Source organism: Eretmochelys imbricata, chromosome 4 (genome assembly GCF_965152235.1).
Source record: "Eretmochelys imbricata isolate rEreImb1 chromosome 4, rEreImb1.hap1, whole genome shotgun sequence".
Lineage (NCBI taxonomy): Eukaryota > Metazoa > Chordata > Testudines > Cheloniidae > Eretmochelys > Eretmochelys imbricata.
The window spans coordinates 77,593,171-77,610,082 of record NC_135575.1 but is presented as its reverse complement, the minus strand read 5'-3'; positions in this window follow the sequence as shown (position 1 = coordinate 77,610,082).

Below are 16,912 nucleotides of genomic sequence, written 5' to 3'. Positions count from 1 at the left end.
TCATTTTTCAATTTGGATGCCTGTTTGTTTGAATATCTCTTTGCTCTTCATGGTGTCAAGTATCAGGGGGTAGCTGTGTTAGTCTGTATCCACAAAAACAACAAGGTGCCACCTTTAACACCTTTAAGGTGTTAACCTTAAGGTGTAACACCTTTAAGGTGCCACCGGACTCCTTGTTGTCTTTGCTCTTCGACATTCAGACTGTGTCTACAGTACACGGAATGAATCACAGAAAAACATCATAACACATTAATTTATAAGATGGTAAAACATTTTTGTTTTATGTATTATATTAAAATTAATCAGTGAGAGGGGTAAAATTTTTGAAAGCAGCCAAGAGAAATAGGCTCCTTGCTGTATGTGAAAGTTTTATCCTAGGACACTTTAAAATGTTTTAATTTCATTGTTTCTACTAACCTAAACCAAAGCACTTAACCTCATCCAATTAATACAAAATTCCAATTCTGAGGAAGATTCAAAGGCAGGCTAGCCACAAGAATAAACTATGTTTTGGTAAAAATTCGAAAGCCATTCCACATAGGGTTCATCTCCACTCAGGCTTTTCCTTCTCACCCATGAAGCTGTCTGATTATCTGTGCCTTGTCCCTGTAACCTGACATGATAGCATATTTGATACATATGGTATGAAAGGGAAAAAAAACCCACCATCCCCAACATCTGTTCTGAATTTATATTTTTTGAATTGCCATTTATGCTCTCTTATCACATCATCTCTTTTGGAATGAAAATACAGCTGTTCCTCAAAGGAACACCATAGTCTGGATCCCAAAAAAGAAAAACATGATGAGTGCGTAACCTCTTCCTATTGTCTTTTTGAAGTTTCTGTTTGGATTAAATAGGCAAGAGGAATGTTGCTTTCTTCTTTTCAAAAGCTTCTGCCCATTCAGTTCTGAAGTTGTTCCCAATCATAGTGTTATTTTTAATCTGTATTCCTTTATAGGGAAATTCTTTGCTATGGGCTTCTGGAATCCATCCCCTATATCGGCACTGCTTTTCTCTTCAAAACTAGATAAACTAGCCTCTTAGGCTTCAAATCTGCCATGGATTACATGGAATATAATTCAGATTTTTATGTAATTTAAAAAAGTGACAGTAAACATGCATTGTTCTGTGCAGATTGCTATGTGCAACTCATGTCAGGTTACATTTAGACAAAGAACCATCCCATCCTTGAAAAGAAGTGAAAACAGTTAAATAAGCATGTTGTACATGTCAGTAGCTCTGGATTTACAAGATTTTTCTCCCTTGGTTTACACAATGCCAGAGGTGTCCTATTTTCTCAGAAAAAAAGCAAGCAAACAATTCAAAACATAGCTTATCATGCTGAGCACTATTGCCTCATTGTTTCCTTGTTCTCCAGCACTTGTGGTCTGTAGCCATCTGTTGTCTCTTGTCTTAAATTTAGATTGTAATCCTTGGGGCAGAGATTGTCATTTTTGTTTTGTGTTTGTACAGCCTCTAGCCCAGTGGAGTCCTAGTCAATAGCTAGGGCTCAGAGGCACTATAAAATACAAATAAATAATAATAATAATCATGATCATATATTGTATACAATTCATTACCTGATTACAACCACAGCAACTCATATTCAATACATTTTGATAGTTAAATATAACATTTACATTTCTAACAAAAAAATTAACGAGAGCTGGTCAAAAACTTCCCAGCAAGATCTTTTTCAATGGAAAATGCCTCTTCAATCGCAATGAACATTTTTACCCGCCCCCTCCAAAAAATATTATCATTTGGCTGAAATTTGTCAAAAAACTCACTTCACAACATCTTTAAAAGTTTTCAAAAAGTTTAATTCTATTTTAGTGAGAAAAAAATTCGCTTTTTTACTCTTTTCTTTTGGAAAAAGGGTGGGTAAGTAAAAAATGTAAGAGTGAGTGAGAGGTTCTTCTTCCCCTCTCCCCCCCTCTAAAAGTAAATGGCTTTGTTGGTGAAAAAGCAAAAAGTTTCATGGAACATTTCAAACAAATCAATTTTTTAATTTTTTTTCCCCAGAAACAATAATGGAAACATTTAGACATGTGCAAATATATCATTTTCTCAGTAGAAGAGAAGGAAAAAAAACACAACAGGAATTTTGAATACTTACCCACTGAAAAGTGGAAGATGCAATAACAGCCAGTTACAGAATAGCCACTTTAGGGCTACAGCTGCTGGACTTTGCCAAATTTAAAGGGATACCTATCCCCACCCCACACCGGGAATGCTGGGATAAAGTTCTTGTACAAGGGCAACTCTCCACAAGGGAGACTCCGTAGGTATTAGCAATTGCAAAGGAAGGGATACCTGGAGATAGGACTACATTTGTAGAACAAAATATATGTAAAAAGTATTAGGGGATTCATCTGTGGGAGCCCAACACAAACAGAGCTGAGCTCTTTTCCACTAAAGCTCTGTAAAACTCAACATAGAAAGTCATAAAAAAAAGAGTGTACATGGCTTAGGGAAATGGGATATGGAGTCTTCTATGCTGTTTGTTTGAATCCAGTCTAGATCAGTAATAACCAAAAGGTTTTATCTTATAGGAACATAAGAACGGCCATACTGGGTCAGACCAAAGGTCCATGAAGCCCAGTATCCTGTCCTCTGACAGTGGCGAATGGCAGGTGCCCCAAAAGGGAATGAACAGACAGGTTATTATCAAGTGATCCATGCCCTGTCACCCAGTCCCAGCTTCTGGCAAACAGAGGCTAGGGACACCATTCCTGCCCATCCTGGCTAATAGCCATTAATGGACCTATCTTCCGTGAATCTATCTAGCTCCCTTTTGAACACCGTTATAGTATTGGCCTTCACAACACCCTCTGGCAAGGGGTTCCAGAGTTGACAGTGCATTGCATGAAAAGCAGCAGGGAACAAAGAACAGGGAAATGAATTGGTTGTCATAGCCCAGTTTCTAGAAAACATGTCTACATCACAAACTCACAATCACCACCATGTTTGGAACTGTTACCTCTGTTGGCAACTGTTTGTAGCCCCCCCGAATAAGACCAGAGACTGAGTAGGTCTGGAAATAAAGCTAGAAGCAAGACGCATGTTGGAGCAGCGTGAGGATGCTTGCAGTTCTGTTGCCCATGCTGAACCTGTTTTATGGATACACAGTAATCTGCAGGTCTGTCAATCTGACACCTTTTACAAGCATGAAATTAATTTAAGTAGGGGAGAAACAGCAATTATACATATCAATAGATATTTAAAAAGCAATGTAGCTGTATACCTATTGTAGAACTTTATATGGTGCTTATCCTTGTAGCATGTGGGCATGTATGGAACTCATAGTGTTTATTATCCTGAAAGAAAATGTGGGTGAAATCCTGGTCCCACTGAAGTCAATGACAATTACTATTGACTTTAGTTGGGCCAGGATTTCACTCCTGGTGTTTAAATAACCACTTTTGGGTTCTGGATTAGAGCTGTGCACTTGGATTCTGCAGGAAGATAGATCCTGAATGAAGAAGCATTTGGATTTATTATTCCCTGGCTTTTTGAATGCTTCAAAAAGACATTTAGGGACCCAAATAAAGCAAGATCTAATCTCTCATTTCCATTCACTGAAATATATGTGAGAAGATTTGATTGTGCATTTTCAGTATTAATAGAATTGGAGGACTGGAAGGGACCTCAAGAGGATTTTTAGTCCAGTCCCCTGCACTCAAGGCAGGATTAAGTATTATCTAGACCATCCCTGATAGGTGTTTCTCTAACCTGCTCTTGAAAACCTTCAATGACAGAGATTCCACAACATCCCTAGGAAATTTATTCCAGTGCTTAACTACCTTGACAATTAGGAATTTAATGTCCAACCTAAACTGCTCTTGCTGCAATTTAAGCTCATTGCTTCTTTTCATATCCTCAAAAGTTAAAGAGAACAACGTTTCTCCCTCCTCCTTGTAACAACCTTTTATGTACTTGAAAACTGTTATCATGTCCCCTTTCAGTCTTCTCTTCTCCAGACTAAACAAACCCAATTTTTTCAGTCTTCCCTCAAAGGTCATGTTTTCTAGATCTTTAATCATTTTTGTTGCTCTTCTCTGGACTCTATCCAATTCATCCACATCCTTCCTGAAATGTGGTGCCCAGAACTGGACACAATACTCCAGTTAAGGTCTAATCAGTGCGGAGTAGAGCAGAAGAATTACTTCTTGTGTCTTTCTTACAACACTCCTGCTAATACATCCCAGAATGATGTTTGCTTTTTTTGCAACAGCATTACACTGTTGACTCGTATTGAGCTTGTGATCCACTATGACCCGCCCCCCTCCCCGATCCCTTTCCCCAGTACTCTTTTCTAGGCAGTCATTTCCCATTTTGTATGTATGCAATTGATTGTTCCTTCCTAAGTGGAGTACTATGCATTTGTCCTTATTGAATTTCATCCTTTTTACTTCACACCATTTCTCCAGTTTGTCCAGATCATTTTGAATTTTAATCCTATCCTCCAAAGCACTTGCAACCCCTCTCAGCTTGGTATTGTCTGTAAAATTATGCGTGTACTCTCTATACCATTATCTAAATCACTGATGAAGATATTGAACAGAACCAGAACCGATCCCCATGGGACCCCACTTGATATGCCCTTCCAACTTGACTGTGAACTACTGATAACTGCTCCCTGGGAACAGTTTTCCAACCAGTTATGCATCCACCTTATAGCAGCTCCATCTAGGTTGTATTTCCATAGTCTTTTTATGAGAAGGTCATGTGAGACAGTATCAAAAGCCAAGTCAAGGTATACCACATTTACTGCTTCCCCCCATACCCTGTTAAAGAAAGCTATTAGGTTGGTTTGACATGATTTGTTCTTGACAAATCCATGCTGTTACTTATCACCTTATTATCGTCTAGGTGTTTGCAAATTGGTTGCTTAATTATTTGCTCCATTGTCTTTCCTAGAACTGAAGTTAAGCTGACTGGTCTGTAATTCCCCTGTTGTTCTTACTCCCCTTTTTATAAATTGGCACTATATTTTCCCTTTTCCAGTCCTCTGGAATCTCCCATCTTCCATGACTTTTCGAAGATAATCACGAATGGCTCTGATAGCTCCTCAGTCAGCTCCTTGAGTATTTTATGATGTATTTAATCAGGGCCTGGTTGACTTGAGGTTTTGAGATATTATAATGCCTGTACAAAATTCCATGATTTTTCTATTTTTGTTTTAAAATGATTTAATAATGTAGGCATTGTTACATTCAAGTGTACATGCCATATGGCACTGTCTAGAGTGAATTACAGCATTTAAAGCAAAAGTTGCAATAACACAAACCAAACAGATTGAAGATTATATAAAGGTCTCAGCATAAACAAAATGCTACTATACATTCATAGCCAATGACAAATAGTGCCCAAAATATATTGTAGGGTGGGACATTTCTGAACCTCCATACCTTCTGCACAAATCAGTTATCCCAAATAAAACCAAATAATAAATGTGGAGGCGTGTTCTTCCCTGCTCCCTAACAGCTCCTCTGCAGTAAATCCCACTACAGTTCCTCTATTCCTCTTGAAGATGATCTAGCAGCCACTTTCTGCTCAGCTCCTTGCCTCCATTCCTGTTTGAAAAACAGCCAGCTGCCCATACTTCCATCTCCCAGTAGCTGAGTCAAAAGCCTGCCTTTTTCCCCTTGCATCCACCGTTTCCAGGTCAAAGGCTCCTACCTGCTACCTCCTTGAAATAACAAGTTGGCCAGCAATTCATTCTGCTTCAATTTCCTCCCACTAGGACCCACTCAAGTTTCCTGAGTTGGGAGTGGAGCTATGCACTAGGGCTGTGCCTGATGAATCATTCTATGAACTCTGGGGCTTCTCTGAATTTGTCCCAAATACGACTAGAAAGACAGCCTGTGAGCATGATTTGATCTCTGTACTGCTCTATATGTTTAATAGAAAGATGAACTCTATTAGGATCTAAAAGCCAGTAGGCTCACCAACTCTCCCTCTGTTGATTGCACTCTGTGGTGCTGCTGAATGGAAGGTGTTGGAAGCTGCCAGCCTCTCCTTCCATCCAGCCAGTCTCCTGCCCTCCTTTGCACCCTGCCCTCCATTGTTTTGCTGGAGACACTGGGAAAAGAAAAAGAAGAGGGAAACACAGCTTTCATTTGTTTAAAGACAAAGAGGGGATTTATTAATTGATAAGGCTTAGCCCTATTAGCCCCTCATTACCTGCCCCATTGTTCAAAACTACTTCAAAAGGCCCATCTTCAGTTTGTGGAGGAACACACCATCCAGATCCACCAAACATTTATTCAGGTGAATGATTTAATGCTTGTGAGCAGCTCTGTTGAACTGAATGTGATTATAAGTGTGCATAATTATTTGCAGGATCAGACCCCTATTAAGTACTATCAGCAAACAAGGTAAATGAATGATCGGTGATACTGGAACTACTACACTCTAGAAACTGTAATATAAAGGTTTCAGAGTAGCAGCCGTGTTAGTCTGTATCCGCAAAAAGAACAGGAGGACTTGTGGCACCTTAGAGACTAATCAATTTATTTGAGCATAAGCTTTCGTGGGCTACAGCTCACTTCATCGGATGTATAGAATGGAACATATAGTAAGAAGATTATATATATACACACACACACACACACATATAGAGAAGGTGGAAGTTGCCATACAAACTGTAAGAGGTTAATTAATTAAGATGAGCTATTATCAGCAAGAGAAAAAACCCTTTTGTAGTGATAATCAAGATGGCCCATTTAGAGAGTTGACAAGAAGGTGTGAGGATACTTAACACAGGGAAATAGATTCAATTTGTGTAATGACCCAGCCACTCCCAGTCTCTCCATCAGGGGCTCGTTCACCTGCACATCTACCAATGTGATATATGCCATCATGTGCCAGCAATGCCCCTCTGCCATGTACATTGGCCAAACCGGACAGTCTCTATGCAAAAGAATAAACGGACACAAAGCAGACATCAAGAATTACAACATTCAAAAACCAGTCGGAGAACACTTCAATCTCTCTGGTTACTCGATTACAGACCTAAAAGTCTCAACATTACAACAAAAAAACTTCAAAAACAGACTCCAATGAGAGAGACTGCTGAATTGGAATTAATTTGCAAACTGGACACCATTAAATTAGGCTTGAATAAAGACTGGGAGTGGATGTGTCATTACACAAAGTAAAACTATTTCCCCACGTTTATTCCCCGCCCCCACCCACGGTTCCTCACACATTCTTGTCAACTGCTGGAAATGGCCCATCTTGATTATCAGGTTTCAGAGTAGCAGCCGTGTTAGTCTGTATTCACAAAAAGAAAAGGAGTACTTGTGGCACCTTAGAGACTAACAAATTTATTTGAGCATGAGCTTTCGTGAGCTACAGCTCACTTCACTACAAAAGGTTTTTTTTCTCTCCTGCTGGTAATAGCTCACCTTACCTGATTACTCTTGTTACAGTGTGTATGGTAACACCCATTGTTTCATGTTCTCTGTGTATATAAAATCTCCCCACTGTATTTTCCACTGCATGCATCTGATGAAATGAGCTGTAGCTCACGAAAGCTTATGCTCAAATAAATTTGTTAGTCTACAAGGTGCCACAAATACTCCTGTTCTTTTTGCCCCCCACTGTTCCCCTTGGTTTAATCTGAGTGGAGAACACTTCAATCTCTCTGGCCACTCAGTAAAAGATTTAAGGGTGGCAACTTTGCAACAGAAAAGCTTCAAAAACAGACTCCAATGAGAAACTGCTGAGCTTGAATTAATATGCAAACTAGATACCATTAACTTGGGTTTGAATAGAGACTGGGAGTGGCTGGGTCATTACACATATTGAATCTATTTCCCTAAGTATTCTCACACCTTCTTGTCAACTGTCTAAATGGGCCATCTTGATTATCACTACAAAAAGTTTTTTCTCCTGCTGATAATAGCTCATCTTAATTAATTAGTCTCTTACAGTTTGTATGGCAACTTTCACCCTCTCTGTATGTATTGTGACAAAGTTCCTCCTCTACCTTGGTGGGTCTTGCACTTTTTGACGGATTTGCTCACCTTGGAGCTTCACGGTAGCCCTCAGTTTGGCCGTTTTCGTGAACCCACAGTCCAGGTCAACTCCTCCTGTGTCTGACCAGGAGTTGGGAGGTTTGGGGGGAACTCGGGCCCACCCTCTACTCCGGGTTCCAGCCCAGGGCCCTTTGGAATGCAGCTGTCTAGAGTGCCTCCTGGAACAGCTGTGCGACAGCTACAACTCCCTGGGCTACTTCCCCATGGCCTCCTCCCAACACCTTCTTTATCCTCACCATAGGACCTTCCTCCTGGTGTCTGATAATGCTCGTACTCCTCAGTCCTCCAACAGTATGCATTCTCACTCTCAGCTCCTAGCGCCTCTTGCTCCCAGCTCCTTACGTGCGCACCACAAACTGAAGTGAGCTCCTTTTTAAACCCAGGTGCCCTGATTAGCCTGCCTTAATTGATTCTAGCAGCTTCTCGATTGGCTGCAGGTGTTCTAATCAGCCTGTCGTAATTGTCTCCAGAAGGTTCCTGATTGTTCTGGAACCTTCCCTGTTACCTTACCCAGGGAAAAGGGACCTACTTAACCTGGGGCTAATATATCTGCGTCCTATTACTCTCCTGTAGCCATCTGGCCTGACCCTGTCACAGTATATATATATATATATATTTTTCTTACTATATGGTCCATTCTATGCATCCGATGAAGTGGGCCATAACCCACGAAAGCTTATGCTCTAATAAATTTGTTAGTCTCTACGGTGCCACAAGTACTCCTGTTCTTTTTGTAATATAAAGAATGATTACATAGGTGTAGCTCAGGTGAAACAACTGAACACTTAAGCTTAATTTAGTATATAGATAAAAAAAGACAAGCTCTAAAATGAAAAGAGAACAATGATCCAGGGTTAGAATTAACATTTACCTAACTAACCAATAGTAAAATTAAAGTCTCACAAAGGAAGGAAAAGAAGTCTAGACATTTTCCAGGGACTCAGGATCAGACATCAAAAGTAAACTGCACCTTGTATTTTTTACAGTTTTCTATTTAGCTTTCTTGCTTGTTTTTCTTTTTTAACAGCCTGGCTGTAAGGGCAAGAAAGATTTAAATCTGAAGGATTTGGATATATGACAAAAAGGTGGTCTGGATTCTGATCTCATTTACATCGGTGTAAATCCAGAGTAACATCACTGACTTGGTAGAGTTATTCAAGATTTACACTGGTATAAATGAGATCAGAATTTGATCCAGTAACTTCATATGCTGATTCTCTTGTTCGTAGAATATAGTCATCACAAGAAACATGAAGGATTGTGATGAGTGAGCAGAGATACCTCTTGTCCCCCATTAAATGTAGCACATGAAATTACAGCAAACTATTTTCTCCCTTTTTGAGTGGGGTACCGTACCTAGGATTTAAACAGTAGAAGTACAGATTATTGTGGGAACTACCTTGGAGTTTAAGAATGCACAGATTATTCTCATTAATTATTGTTTATATTTCAGTATTGCACAGGGGAAAAGGATTGGGTTCCCATTGTTTTAGGCAGTCTACAAAATCATTTATTATGTTAATTTCATCTCCAGCAGAATTGTGTCTTCAACAGAACTAACAACATGAATCTAGTGAGATAATTCGGAAACAATCCAAACACCGCAGTAAAAAAATTCAGAACTTGCAAAATAGATTCTCTTTACATAGCAATGGTTGTGGAAGGAAGCCACAGTAAACTATGGAATCTATCCTAAATGTCAGTTAGAACCATTGTTCCACAGTTATTTATAGCAGGTGTCAGCTGGACTGCTCTGCCCTTATTATTCTTTCAAAACCTTTATATTTAGGCTTGGCAGAATTAGATTTTTTTTATTTTGACTGATAATAGTGATGTTTATTTTTATCAATTTAAATTTTCACTGTTATGGGAAATTGTGGGGAGGGTCAGACATTAATTATTTAATGACAGTAGACTTAAGATTCAGAAAGTTAAAGCTTTATAGCTGTTAAAAAACAAAGTCAACATCACATGTCAAAATATACAAAGTAAATATCCATAAATCAAACTCTAATAAGTTGTCAAAGAGCATCTTTCTTACTCTTCTATTTGTAAATTTTGATTATTATGAATCAAAATATTTTGAGGGGTTCTCTGTGTGTATGGTGAAATTGACATTTACTGATAAAAAGCTAATCTTTCCAAGCCTATTTATATTGCACTATAATCTTACATGGGTACAAATATACTTTATGATGAAATTCTGACATCCTTAGTCAGGCCTGTTTTCTCTGTTCACTGTGCTGCCTAAGTGGCTGCATTCTGGGCAGAGTCAGACAGACAAGAATTCCCCCAGTGAAGGGAAACTCTTAGCTGGCTTAAAACTGGCAGAAGTGTCACTAGCATAGGAGAAGAAACTGTTCTAAACTTATACTGGGGCCAGATGACGTAGATCAGAGAGCTCCAACAAGTGCCTTACCAGCTGTCCCTCTCCACTGAGCCACCAGGTCTCTGGAACAGGGAGAAATCATCCCTCAGTTTTGCACTAGCCTTTACTCAGGTAAAACTCCCATTGATTGGTTTTCCTGAGAAAGGAACAATCAGAAAAGAAGGAAGGACTTTAGGATTTGTCCCCTGGATAAAGACACATTTCTTGTTGTAAAGATTATCGATCATTTCTTTTAACTTGTCTTTGATTTGAAAATATCACTTCCTTTTCTGGGGTGGAGAATAAGGACACACATGGTGCAAATATTTCACAAAATGTCTGACTGAAAGAGCAACCTTTGTAGAAGGGAAATCTTTAAAGAATTGTATATCATTCCTTGGCTTTTCTCTGCCTCTGTTGCTAACATGCTCCCATTCTACTTAAGAGACAAACTGCAGTGTTCTTAAATCTTCACTAACTTCAGTTTCTGAGTGATCTCAATGCGGAGTTCCATGTAGAGTGCATTACAACAGTGTTGAGGTGACCAAAGCAGAGATAATTATGGCAAGGTCCACAAGAGTTAGGGCACTTCTCTCAACAAGCACAACTGGACAAAATTCTGTTGGCCACAGATGCTACCTGTGCATCCAGGAGTAGTCTTGAGTCTCAGAGTACCCTGCCAATTGCACTACTGTGTTAAAAATGGCAGTTACCTTTCTGAAATAAGATAAGAGGTGCTCATATAAATTCCACCAACTCTTCCATTTGCTTCGCAGAATTCACGTACAGTTAACAACTGCACTTCTTTCTGAAATGCACTGTTAATGAAAATATCTCTTTTTCAGAGTCTGTGGTTTGAGGAATACAAGAAAATCTAATAAGTGGAGAAAAATTCCAAAGGCACACAGGTGGCAAGCTAATAAACTTAGTTGAAATAAATTTGTATTATCCAAACTATTACATATTTAATATTTTAATATTAAAATATTAGATAATAAAGAATCACTTCTGTTAAGTTTACCACCTGTATGCCTTGGAAATTCTTCTCCCTTTACTAGGACTTCATTTCTTCCTCTCACCTCAGATTCTGAAACAGATATTTTCAATAATCATGGCTTTGGGAGACCAGATGGCTAATATGATGGAGAGCCTTTGACCTGTGGATAATCAGTTTAAATTCCGCCTAGGTCACAAAAGAAGCAAACATTTTCTTATTACTGGATATGTATCCAATTATCTTCGTGACCTGAGCATGGTTGTCTCAGTAATGTTTCTACTGGGTATTCACATGACAAAATATACCACGTTCCATTAGTACTCTTGTTGGCAATCTCAATGGATAGGCCAATGAGTTAATGGGCTGAGGTAACTGTTTGCTGCCCATGCTGTACCTGTCAAGTGGATAAGGAGAAGATTTCAGTTTCTGGGGCTGTACAGTACAGTACCTTTCTCAAGCATTGTATTAGGGCATCAAATCCGTAAGTCATCTCATATGACTCCTTTACATGTCTCAAATTGATACTCTACACAAACAGATAAGATCATTTTGATGTAATATCCGTCCAACATACACACTCCCCTAACATATTCAAATTACAAGCATAAACAGGTAATATATATATAGGTTTGAAAGTATCACATTTCAAACTATCAAAAAGCAATTTTGCCCCAATACTTGAATTAATTATGGACACAGAAGCTAATTTTGCCTGAGCTAAAGTAATTTAATTAAAAATAATTAATAATAATGAGATGTAAATAATAAGGAGGACAGGTTACTGTTACAGAGTGATCTGAATCACTTGGTTAAATGGTCACAAGTCAACAAGTGTTTTAATACAGCCAAAGGACAAGTTATATATCAGGGAACTAAGAACACAGGTTATACCTACAGGATGGGAGACCATCTTGGAAAGCAGTAACTCAAAAAAGATGTTGGGGTCAATATAGATAACATGAGCTCTCAATGTAATGCTGTGGCAAAAAGGGCTAATGCAATGATTGGATGTATAAAAAAGAACTATCAAGTAGAAGTAGGGAAGTGATCTTGCCCCCATACACAGCATTGGTAAGAAAGTTACTAAAATACTATGGTCAGTTGTGGTGTCTGAACTTCATGAAAATGGGGAAATACTGGAGAGTGTTCAAAAGAGGGCCACAACAGTAATCAAGGGGCTGGAAAACAAGCATTACAACGTCAGATTGCTTTAGGCAGCGGTTCTCAAACTTTAGCAATCCGAGGACCCCACTTTTCATTTAAAATTATTTGGGGACCCCCAATCCCCTTGCTCACCGTTGCCCTGCCCCCTGCTCCACCCCTTCCAAGGCCACACCCCTGCCCCACCTCTGCTCACTCCACCCCCCTTCCCTCCGTCAATCACTCTCCCCCACTCTCACTCACTTTCACCAGGCTGGGGCAACGGATTGGGGTGTGGGAAGGAGTGTGGGGTGCGGGCTCTGGGAGGGAGTGTGGGGTGGAGGAGGGGGTGCAGGCTCTGGGAGGGAGTTTGGGTGTGGGAGGGGGTGAGGGCTCTGGCTGTGCAATGCTTACCTCAGGCGGCTCCTGAAAGCAACTGGAAAATCCTCTGGCAGCGGCTCATAAGTGGGAGGGCCAGGGGGATCTCTGCAGGATGCCGCTGCGCACAGTCACCACCCCTGCAACTCGCATTGATTGCAGTTCCTGGCCAATGGGAGCTGTGGAATCGACACTTGGGGCAGAGGCAGCACGCAGAGCCCCCCTGCCCCTCCACACCTCAAGGGGTTGCAGAGATGTGCTAGCCACTTCTGGGAGAGGCATAGGGCCAGGGCAGGTAGGTAGCCTGTTCCCTGGCATGCTGGGAGGGATTGGAAGGAGTTGAGGGAGGGAGGAAGAGAGGGGGAGAAGTTTCTCAGCGGGGCCCGTGGACCCCCTGAAGTACCCTCGGGGACCCCCAGAGGTCCGTGGACCCCAGTTTGAGAAACGCTGGCTTATGGAATTCAGTTTATTGATGAGAAGGCAACAAATTATTTAAGCATTGTCATAGGTACTTCATGGAAAAGAAATCTGATAGGGAGGGGCTTTTCAATCTTGCTGACAAAGGCATAACAAGATCCAATGCTGGAACTTGAAGTTAGATCAATTCAACCTTGAAATAAGATGTAATTTCCTAGCTGTGAAGGTAATTAAACATTGAAACAACTTACAAGTGGAGGGAGTGAATTTGTCATCATTTTAAATCTTTATAATGATATTAGATATTTTTAAAAAGACATGCTTTAATCCATTTTGGGGAGAAATTCTATGGCCTGTGTGGAGGGGAGAGAGGGTCAGGCTGGATGGTTGTAATTCCTTCTGGCCTTGGAATCTGAGAGTCTGAGTTCCACTGTTCATCCTATTCTTTCATAGGCCACGAGAATGAGATTATCTGCATTACCCTCAAAATGCTTATAACACTTGCAATTCTTATTAAGACTATAACTGTAATCAAATTCCATGCTACAAGAATCAGGAAGGAATTTGTCCCCCCCACCCCATACAATTTTTTATTTTTAAGTATTCTGGGTTTTTTTCCACCTTCCCCTGAAGTATCAAAGATTGGTCACAGCTGGAGATGGGACAGCAGCCGGTGTGGAACAGTGGTCAGAGGTGTTTAGAGAATCCTCTTTCTATATGCCTGGTCTATGTCAGGTGTGTCTTGCTCACATGTTCAGGGTCAAACAGATTGCCAGGGGTCAGGAAGAAATTTTCTCCCAGGTCACATTGGCTACAACCTTGGGTGGGATTTCCCTTCCTTTGCAGCATGGGGCATAGATTGCTGCTGGAATGGGCATATCTCATCTCATCAATTCTCTGCCATGGTGGGGGCTTCAGGCATTGGTGGCAACTTGGTCTCTCCTGCTCTCTGCCTGTGACACACACTCCTGAGGACTGAAATGCTTTAGTTTAACAAAAGTCTTTGGGCTTTATGTAGAAGTACCTAGATATGGGCAGCGGTCAGGGGAGGCTGGGGGAGGCTGTGCCTCCCCAAACAGCCAGGTGTGTCCCCACCCACACTTCACCAGTGCTGCTGAGCTCCAGGGGCTGGGGCCATGCTGCCCGCCTTCCTGGGGCTGCGGGGGCTGCTGTGGCGCCATGGGCTCTCCTTTTCTGGGAGGGGGAGACTGCAGAGGTGCTATGGCACGCTCTCTCTTCCGGAGCTCTGGGGAGGCTGCAGCAATGACAGTGCACGCTCTTGCTTCCAGGGCTTGCGGGCTGCTGACACTAGCCAGCCTGGGGCAGGGGCCAGCGACCGTGGGTGGGAGTTAACTTCTGGGGTGCGTGGAAGGGGCGGGTCCACAGGTGGAAGGGGCAGAGCTGGGGGATAGCCTTCCCCAGCCAGTGGTTCATGCGTTGCCCATGTACCTAGATGAAAATGAATGGACTGTGATATACAGGCGGTGAGACTAGATGATCTAATGGTCCATTCTGGCCTTAAACTCTATAAAACAATGATAATGTGTTTCAGAATGAAGTTCAGGGAATATATGATTTATTTTCCAGAGAAAACTGAGCTGAAATGAATGTAACATATTTTAGCAAATTCCAGCTATGAAGTCTGACTGAAAAAAGTTCTCTTTTCAGTTTCCTGTGATTTTTATTTACTAAAATGCAGAGTACTTCCTTCATAGCTATTGTTATTTCCACTAGACAACTGGACGGTAGCAGTCCTGTGGTATTGACCTGTAACCTCTGCACATGCTGCAACAGCTTCAGCATCTTCACTCTTCAGTAATTTTAAGTGGTTAATGCCTTAGGAGGACTGTCAATAAAATGTGTATCAAAATGAGCAAAGAAAGACTCTTCTTAGACTCTCTATTTTTTTATTTAATTACTCAAACAGAAAAAATCACTGAGCTGTAATAAGTGCTTGAGAGTGAGCCGGTGCCTGAAATAATTTATCTCTAAATGCTACTGTGGCACTCAAAGCAGCACCCTGGAACCCCCATAATCATCCATCACATAATCATGATATATTTCATACAATACATGCCATATAAGTTATCATATGAAAGGTCATGATCTGCTGAAGCCCACTGTTTTGTCAAAATATGTATATTTGATAGTGTGTATGAACTTATGAGATTTTGCTGTATGATTGTTACTGAAATATGTTGTAAGTTTATGAGTTTTCCATTGACAACAAAGGAAGTGACCAACACCCAGGTGGGCGCTGAATGACCATCACCAGCAGCGGAATAGTAAACAAGGGATTTACAATTCAGTGACAGTTTCACAAGACCACACCAGAGCGATTGCTCAACCTTGTGAGTCAGCAGCAGGACATGTCTGGGCTAGTATTTCCCAGGCACAAGGACTGGGGTTATAAAAAAAGGGACAGTGGCATCAGGCCTTGGTGTTGGATCATATTAAAGAAGTTCTGTATTAAAATCACAAATGAGTTTGATTCCCCATAGTTTAAATTACAGAATATTACTAATTAAGAGGTCTCTTGGTTTTTGGTACTGTTTCTCTCCCTCTATGTGTGAAACTTGCAAGCTGCTAATTGTGTTAGTACATTCTAAGATGGAGTCTGTTCTCAAAGCAATTCACACAGAGAGAGACTCAAAGCAATACTCTGTAACAACAGAAACAGCACCCCGAGACTCCCCGCCCTTTTGTTGTATTAACAATTGTGATTAAAATAGAGATAGAGGATGTATGTGGATGGATGCTTGGTGTGGATAATAACTGAATGATCAGGGAGGTGCCAGCCTAAGAATCCAGTGTCCATCGGCTGAAGAAGGCGTCAAGTGGAAATAACCAGAGGACCCCCGGAGGGCAGACTGCAATCCACCCAACAGCCTCAAGAATGGGAGAACCAAAGAACAAGATAACATCTAGCAGCACGGAGCCGTCAGGAATGTGCCATCTGCTGATTGATTCAGCAACAGCATGATGAAGCATTTCCCATAGACTGGCATAGGAAGAAATTCCTATAAAAATGGACTCTAGAAAGTGAGAACTTTGGGGGTCTCATTCTGCAAACCAACTTCCAGGAGTATCAGATGAGCATCTGACAAGGCCCTGCTCCCTCCTCATGTCCAGGCCACCTGGCCAGTGGCTTGGTATGAGCAACTCAAAGCCTGGTAATTATGATAACAACCTTGCAGAACCTGTGTGCGTGCGTTTGTATGAATGAATGTGTGAATAAATAGGAGACTGAATGGAATGTTATAGCTATAACTAACTGCTTACTATGATTCTTTCTGTATTCACAATAAATGTGGTATTTTGCCTTTTTCTCTTTAATAAGATCCTGCTAGTTTTTATTTTATTGGTATAACATTGGCCTTTCTCCTCTGTCACCTACGCTGGAAGCAACAAAAATGATGGAAAGATGGAAGACTTCAACTGAGGAGACTGGTCTCAGGCTGGAGAGAGAGGCCTGTGTATTATGAACTGTAACATCCAGTGGGGTGAGAAAATTGCTTGATCTAAATATTGCCTAGTCTAATAAGGTTTAAAATTTAGACT